Source organism: Oncorhynchus gorbuscha, linkage group LG15 (assembly GCF_021184085.1).
Source record: "Oncorhynchus gorbuscha isolate QuinsamMale2020 ecotype Even-year linkage group LG15, OgorEven_v1.0, whole genome shotgun sequence".
NCBI classification, from domain to species: domain Eukaryota; kingdom Metazoa; phylum Chordata; class Actinopteri; order Salmoniformes; family Salmonidae; genus Oncorhynchus; species Oncorhynchus gorbuscha.
Genome location: NC_060187.1, coordinates 31,552,390 through 31,561,453, shown reverse-complemented (window position 1 = coordinate 31,561,453; position 9,064 = coordinate 31,552,390). Strand labels below are relative to the sequence as shown.

The 9,064-nt window shown below is 40.0% G+C and overlaps 1 pseudogene; it reads left to right on the top strand.

The window, feature by feature from the left end:
* Window positions 1-4,099: 4,099 nt before the first annotated feature.
* LOC123996929 overlaps window positions 4,100-9,064 on the top strand; it is a 115,360-nt pseudogene continuing 110,395 nt past the window's right edge.

The window sequence follows — 9,064 nt, the reverse complement described above, 5'->3', positions numbered from 1 at the left end:
CTCAATGCTTTCTCTGGAAAATAACGCAACTCCTTGGAAGGTCATTTCAACTCAGTTATTACATCGTCATGGGAAACACCTTTGACGTCCTTCAACATTATTTTCCATAGAACGCATAGCCACTCGTTGATTATCCCTTACACATTTTCATTTTGTATGCCTCATCACCAGTCACGACCAGCTGTCAGTTATTCATGATTGTCGCCTGAGGTAATGGAGTGACCATTTCTATTTCTATGGGAGTGACATTAGGGGCGCAGATGTCAATGGGGCGGCTGCTCGATGCTCGTCTCCTAGGCAATCGCCACGGTCCCAAGGGCAACGGCGTGTGGTAAGAAGATAATGCTCTTGGCTTGCATGTTTGCTTTCATCAAAATGTGGGACAGAGTAGTAGAGGGATGGGTTGACCTTATTGTATTGAATCATGCTTTCTTGCATGACATTACACTATTAATACTATCTGAATTAATACAGCCAGTGATGGGGAAGCTACTTTGAAAATATAGGTTACCAAGCTACCGTGTTACTTCACAATGGAAGAAGTTAAGCTACACCAAAGCTACCCTAAAGAAAAATGTTGTTTACTTAGTTAAAGTTGATTCAAACTGTTTTTGCCCAGTGAGTAGTTCCAATAGTTAGCTACACCGCCACAATTGAGTTAAACTACGATCAAGCTAATGCAAAAGGTAGTTTAATTACCTGTTTAATTTTTGTTGCATTATTTTTAGCTTAAAAATATATTTATGGGAATTTTATGAAGGGAATTTTTTTTTGGGGGGGGGGACTTTTAGACATTTAAATGTCGGATGGAAATGCCCTTGTCCTGAGCAAATGTCAATCTCTCAACAAAAAAAAGATATAATGATTATGAACTGAAGTGTATTTATCTCAAAGCTGTGATTCATAAAAAAAATATGGCCTGCGATTTGGTAAAGATTTGTAAAAAATCCTGAATGAATCAGGAATCAGCAGGTTCAGCTACACCATAAGGACCCACTATTCATGTCCTCATTACATGTAGTGCAAGAAGAGTGCTCATGGTCTGAAAAGCTCTCTACTTTTTATAGATTTAAACAAACTACAGTGTATTCTAAAAGTATTCAGAACCCTTGACCTTTTCCACATTTTGTTACGTTACAGCCTTATTCTAAAATGTATGAAATTATTTTCATCAATCTATATGCAATGCCCCATAATGACAAAGCAAAAACAAGTTTCACAAATGTTTGCAAAATTATGAAAAATAAAAAATGGAAATATCACATTTAGATAAGTATTCAGACCCTTTACTCAGTACTTTGTTGAAGCACCTTTGGCAGCAATTACAAGTCTTCAGGTCTTTGTGTATGACGCTACAAGCTTGGCACACCTGTATTTGGGGAGTTTCTCACATTCTTCTGTGCAGACTCTCTCAAGATCTGTCGGTTTGGATCGGGAGCGTCGTTGCACAGCTACTTTCAGGTCTTTCCAGAGATGTTTTTCATCAAGGATCTCTCTGTACTTTGCTCCATTCATCTTTCCCTCGAACCTGCCTAGTCTATCAGTCCCTGCCCCTGAAAATCTCCACAGCCTAATGCTGCCACCACCATGCTTCACCGTAGAAAGAGTGCCAGGTTTCCTCCAGACGTGACGCTTGGTATTCAGGCCAAAGACTTCAATCTTGATTTCATCAGACCAGAGAATCTTGTTTCTCATGGTCTGAGTGTCCTTTAGGTGCCTTTTGGCAAACTCCAAGCAGGCTGTCATGTGTCTTTTCCTGAGGAGTGGCTTCCACCTGGCCACTCTACCATAAAGGCCTGATTAGTGGAGTGCTGCAGAGATGGTTGTTCTTCTGGAAGGTTCTCCCATCTCCACAGAGAAACTCTGGAGTTCTGTCAGAGTGACCATCAGCTTCTTGGTCACCTTCATGACCAAGGCTCTTCTCCCCCGATTGCTCAGTTTGGCCTGGTGGCCAGCTCTAGGAGGAGTCTTGGTGGCTCCAAACTTTTCCCATTTAAGAATGATGGAGGCCACTGTGTTCTTGGGGACATTCAATGCTTCAGAAATGTTTTGGTACCCTTCCCCAGATCTGTGCCTCGACACAATCCTGTCTCGGAGCTCTATGGACAATTCCTTTGACCTCATGGTTTGGGATTTGCTCTGACATGCACTGTCAACTGTGGGACCTTATATAGACAGGTATGTGCCTTTCCAAATCATGTCCAATCAATTGAATTTACCACAGCTGGACTCCAATCACATTGTAGAAACATATCAAGTATGATCAAATGAAACAGGATGCTCCTGGGCTCAATTTTGAGTCTCATAGCAAAGGGTCAGAATACATATGTAAATAAGGTATTTATATATATTTTTTAATCCATTTTAGAATAAAGCTGTAATCTAACAAAATGTGGAAAAAGTCAAGGGATCTGAATACTTTCCGAATGCACTGTAATTCTAAATCACCATGGTCACAACCATAAACTGTCAACTCCATCTATCTGATGGATAGAATATTAAATTTGGCTTCAAATATGTTTGTTTTTATGTACATTTTAGAGTCATAAAGCAACTGAGCAAAAACAACATGTATACTTTTTATACCACTTGAATGAAGAAAAATGCAATTTTTGTTAACTCCATCAGATTTGTGTCTACCGTCAACTCCGTCAGAGTACTGGAAGATCTGATAGAATGGTTATGTTTATATTGGGGATTTTCAAATGGATCATGTTTCATATTTTGTGTGGCTCATCAAATCTGCCACTGATGGCTAACCCCCTTAATATACAATTTATTTGTCAATATTCTGAAAAACAATTTAAGCAATGTTCTGCAACACATGCTTAAACTATTGCAGTATTTGCTGTGCTATACCTAAGGGATGATGTTTGCTTTATACATGTTTTAAAAATATATATATTCTGAATCTAGAAGGACTTACCAAAATGCAAATAGAATTAGCCCTGAGTGTACAAAACATTAGGTACACCTTCCTAATATTGAGTTGCGCCACCCTCTTACCATCAGAACAGCCTCATTTTGTCGGGACATGGACTCTACAAGGTGTCAAAAGAGTTCCACAGGGATGCTGGCCCATGTTGATTCCAATGCTTCCCACAGTTGTGTCAAGTTGGCTGGATGTCCTTTGGGTGGTGGACCATTCGTGAAAAAGCCAGCAGCGTTTCAGTTCTTGACACATTCAAACCAGTGCACCTGGCACCTACTACCATACCCGTTCAAAGGCATTTACATTTTTTGTCTTGCTCATTCACCCTCTGAATGGTACACATACATAATCCATGTCTCAATTGTCTCAAGGCTTAAAAATCCTTCTTTAACCTACTTCTTTCTCCCTGATTGAAGTGGATTTAACTATTGACATCAGTAAGGGATTATATCTTTCACCTGGATTCACCTGATCAGTCTATCTATGCCATGTAAAAAGCAGGTGTTCCTAATGCTATAAAACAAAAACAAAAAAATATTTGTATTATATGGTTTAATAACCTAATGTTAGACTTAAACGATCAAAGCCTTTAAAAACTTGTTGGACAATAAATGTAAAAATGAAATGTCTTACTGAGTTGATATAAATCCATTTAGGTGCATTTTATGAAACAAATCTAGAAATAGTAGGTTATATGGTGTGATAGCTGATACTTTGGTCTATCAAAATATATATTTCCAATGTTGTTAATATTAATAAAAAATATTTGTGAAAAAACTTGTTGAGATTGTCCCGTTTTTCAAGAATCCCTGATCTACATATTTAGTTTCTGTATGCTAACAGCCTATTTCAGCCTACATATTTCCATGATTAAAATGTATACTTGAAAATGAAATCCTTTACTTACAATATTATATTTTAAATGTATATGATATTATTTGATATTGTCTGCCATTTAGATTAAGCAGATTTTTTTAGAAGCAACATTGTCATCATAGCCCAAGTGGTACTGTAGCTCCATTCCAGTGGCTCTACAGCTCCAGGTTTTGTGTTATGGAATCCATTAGCTCCCTATCTCCCCAAGGCAGGTAGCTGCACCCTGATTTGCTTCCTGGTGTCTGACTCAGCCTTTATTACAGCAAGCCGAGCATCAGATAGAAAGCAGCGTTAGCCTCTCCTGATTGGCTCACCCAGTGAGTGTGTGTGTATCCATCCATTATTAATGATACATACACATACTATGCTAAATTGTATTGTACTTTTTGAGGAAAATATATATATTTTTTGGAGTTAGAGGTATCCGCAGACCCTGAAGTTACTTCCCCTCTCTCACATCATCTCTGAGGTGCTTTCGGACTGGGAGTGGCACTGTGCTTTGTGTGTGAAGGGTCCTTGAGCCTCCGGTGAGGGAGCGGATTGACGAAGGAGAGTGGTGGAGAGTAGAGCAGAGGAGGGGAGAGAGGAGAGCCAAAGCTGCACACACCCTGAGATGCTCTGCTGGCTAAGAGAGGAGGAGATGTCTCTGCAGGAGTTCCAGCAGCGTGTGGGCTGTGTCATCACACATGTCGGTGAGTGTCCTGTCTTCATCCCTGCATCAGCCATCAGCCACACTGAGGGTTGTGGGGAGGGAAGGGGTATGTACCAGGGAGAGAGAGAGGGAGCAGGGAGGTGATACCCAGCAGCTGCTCCCTGGATGGTCTCCCTATTCCAGGCAGTATCCTTAGAAATACTCAGATATGGAATTGTTTTATAGTAGAGATACATGTGTAAATGTATGGTCTAAACTGGTAGAAATGTCAGATTTGGGCTGATCATTATAGCTGAAATTTACATAGTTAGTTCAAGGTCATAGTCAACAAATGACTATGAAGTATGTGGTTATATCTAGTGGGATCTGGTATGTGGATTTGTATTTTATTTTTGTATAGTTTCATAATGAACACGTCATGTTCCTCACACCAGTCAGACTTCTCATACTATGCTGGTGTACTAACTAGTTGTCACAGAACTTCACAGGGGTGTCATCATAGAGTGTGATTGTCAAATCAAATCACAGAGAAATCAAATTTGATTTGTCACATACACATGGTTAGAAGATGTTAATGCGCGTGTAGTGAAATGCATGTGGTGTAGCAAAATGCTTGTGATGTAGCGAAATGCTTGTGATGTAGCGAAATGCTTGTGGTGCAGCGAAATGCTTGTGATGTAGCGAAATTGTTGTGGTGTAGCAAAATGCTTGTAGTGTAGCGAAATGCTTGTGATTTAGCTGAAATGCTTGTGATGTAGCGAAATGCTTGTGGTCCTATGCTCCTATATTGAAAAGGATTTTCCATTATCTGATAATCCCATCCCATTCTTGTTATGAATTTAATTGTAAATCACTATAACCACATTTAAGAGTTAATATGTATATCATCATGAAGATAGATATACTCTATTTACTGGTTTCATTAGCTATTTAATGAAAGTCAATGTTATTAGCCACAGAAAACAGAAAACCTAATATAAATCTATTTAGAGTCCTATTTCCCCCTCTCTCAATTCCTCTTGTTGACCACCATTCCACATTCTACATCCGGGTCTTCCGGGCTGGACAGAGGAAGTAGGTTATTGTGCCACGCTGGAGATTGTTACGGAGTATCTTCTATCATGGCTCTAGTGAGGCAAGCAGTCAGCAGCCATCCATGGGGGAGGGGACCATGTAGGCAGTTACCATAGAAACTGAGATTGCCAGGCTTGTGTGCATCAGGCCCTATTGATTTATGGAAGCAGCCTCCCCTGTGTTACTGCTTGCATCTCTCACGCCCCCAATTTATCGGAGACCCCCAATTATCGTCAGTTTCATGTTATATGTTGAGTGTTATAGATCGCTGTCGTGATAATACAGTTGAAGTCGGAAATTTACATACACCTTAGCCAAAAACATTTAAACTCAGTTTTTCACAATTCCTGACATTTAATCCAAGTAAAAAAATCCCTGTTTTAGGTCAGTTAGGATCACCACTTTATTTTAAGAGTCTGAAATGTCAGAATAATAAGAGAGAGAATTATTTATTTCAGATTTGACTTCTTTCATCACATTCCCAGTGGGTCAGAAGTTTATATACACTCAATTAGTATTTGGTAGCATTGCCTTTAAATGGTTTAACTTGGGTCAAACGTTTTGGGTAGGCTTCCACAAGCTTCCCACAATAAGCTGAGTGAATTTTGGCCCATTCCCCCTGACAGAGCTGGTGTAACTGAGTCAGGTTTGTAGGCCTCCTTGCTCGCACACGCTTTTTCAGTTCTGCCCACAAATTTTCTATAGGATTGAGGTCAGGGCTTTGTGATGGCTACTCCAATACCTTTACTTTGTTGTCCTTACTTTGTTGTCCTTTGCCACAACTTTGGAAGTCTGCTTGGGGTCATTGTCCATTTGGAAGACCCATTTGCGACCAAGCTTCAACTTCCTGACTGATGTCTTGAGATGTTGCTTCAATATGTCCACATAATGTTCCTCCCTCATGATGCTATCTATTTTGTGAAGTGCACCAGTCCCTCCTGCAGCAAAGCACCCCCACAACATGATGCTGCCACCCCTGTGCTTCAAGGTTGGAATGGTGTTCTTTGGCTTGCAAGCTTCTCCCTTTTTCTTCCAAACATAACGATGGTCATTATGGCCAGACAGTTCCATTTTGTTTCATCAGACCAGAGGACATTTCTCCAAAAAGTATTTTCTTTGTCCCCATGTGCTGTTGCAAACCATAGTCTGGCTTTTTTATGGCGGTTTTGGAGCAGTGGCTTCTTCCTTTCTGAGCGGCCTTTCAGGTTATGTCGACATAGGACTCGTTTTACTGTGGTTATAGATACTTTTGTACCTGTTTCCTCCAGCATCTTCACAAGGTCCTTTGCTGTTGTTCTGGGATCGATTTGCACTTTTTGCACCAAAGTACGTTCATCTCTAGGAGACAGAACGCGTCTCCTTACTCAACGGTATGATGGCTGGTCCCATGGTGTTTATACTTGCGTACTATTGTTTGTACAGATGAACGTGGTACCTTCAGACGTTTGGAAATTGCTCCCATTGATGAACCAGACTTGTGGAGGACTACAATTGTTTTTCTGAGTTCTTGGCTGATTTCATTTGATTTTCCCATGATGTCAAGCAAAGAGGCACTGAGTTTGAAGGTAGGCCTTGAAATACATCCACAGGTATACCTCCAATTGACTCCAATTATGTAAAGTAGCCTATCAGAAGCTTCTAAAGCCATGACATAATTTTCTGGAATTTTCCAAGCTGTTTAAAGGCAGGGTAAACTTAGTGTATGTAAACTTCTGACCCACTGGAATTGTGATACAGTGAATTCTAAGTGAAATAATCTGTCTGTAAACAATTTTCAATGACGGCCTAGGAACAGTGGGTTAACTGCCTGTTCAGCTCGGGGATTTGAACTTGCAACCTTTCGGTTACTAGTCCAACGCTCTAACCACTAGGCTACCCTGCCTCCCCGGCATGCTGTGCATGACTTGTGTCATGCACAAAGTAGATGTCCTAACCGACTTGCCAAAACTATAGTTTGTTAATTAGAAATGGTGGAAAAACGTGGTTGAACTCGCTGAAAAACGAGTTTAAATGACTCCAACCTAAGTGTATGTAAACTTCCGACTTCAACTGTATGTTATTATACCAATCTGACCTAAATACTGCATCCCCAAAGTGTACTATATAAAAGGTTCATAATGAACTTCTCTTTACAGAAGATGATTGACTTGATACACAAGACGCTGATGACAGTAATGTTATTCTGCTAGTGGCATTTATTCTCCATTGATTTATTTAAGATCAACGACACACCCCTCTGTTTATCTGTAAGGGATGTAGAACTGTGCAGCTTCAATCACATATTTGGCATTTTAAGCCATGAGTGGGAAATGGTGAGCTTGGCAGCTGATGTCGGCAGCACTACCTCAGAGGTATTATTGCAATTAAAACCTTGTAACAGGCTCCATGACTCACAGGGAGAGAGAAAGAGAGAGATTCAAGCCTTATCTGAGCTCTCATTGGTGGCAGGTGACATCATAGTTGCCAGAAAGTGAAGGCTGCGTAATTTACGGTAACATCGTATGGATTTTATGAATGATTCATGATATCAAATGATGTTTCAAACAGAATTATTGTAATGATTAGAATTCAGACCGTAGTATTTGTATCCAGGCACAGCTCTCCCAAGCAAATTATATTTAGAGGGAAATACATGACCTAATTGAAATGAACCTTCAAATCATTTTCAGGAAGTTAAGGTCAGGCAAAAGTATGTTATGGTTTGTTGCCTCTACAGCAACAGAGGAATTACAGTAGCACAATGCTTCCTGTGTACTGGGAAATCCTCCATAACACACCCCAAGGATCTCTAATAGGAAGAATTACATTACCATACAGGAAAATCTAAACTCAGTATTACTGGTTGAATTCTTAACCTCATTGTGTGCAAAGAATTTGGCCCACTGTAGCAGTAACCCTAATGTTGCACACTGTACTATTTAGCACAGTAGAAGAATGGAAATGTGTGGCATCAGTCACCCGTTGCTAATTGAACTAAGAGGATTAGTATTGTCTGGCCACTCATGGCTGGCCCCATATACAGTATGTGGTTAACACAGGGAAATGAAACAGTCTATAGGCCTATAGAAAAAGAAAATACAACCAATTCCAAACATGAGCACAGAATATAGACACAGTCTGCAGCTGACAGGCACCAAGGCTGGAAAACACATTAAAATGTCAGAGTAATAACTACAATATATGGTTTCCGAAGGCATTTAGTTTCAAGCATAATTTTCACTGATAAATGATTAGTGACATGACAATGTACATGTTCTGCTGGCTCTACAACACAGGCCTCTATCCTAGACGTTGTGTATTTTGTGTGAGCATGTTTATGGTTTCTCTCACCATAAATGTTGGCTAACTTGTCTGTCAATCATTTTGTTGTAACTATGGCACTGTGGTAGTTATATCCTCTTACAGTAAGCCATGAATCTACTGAAACTCTATGGACATCTGCAATGTTGGTTTGGGCAGGTTATCATAGATAGATAAATAGGAATCAGCATTGTTTTGTCCCTCCCTTTATTTATGTGCGCCTTCCCTCT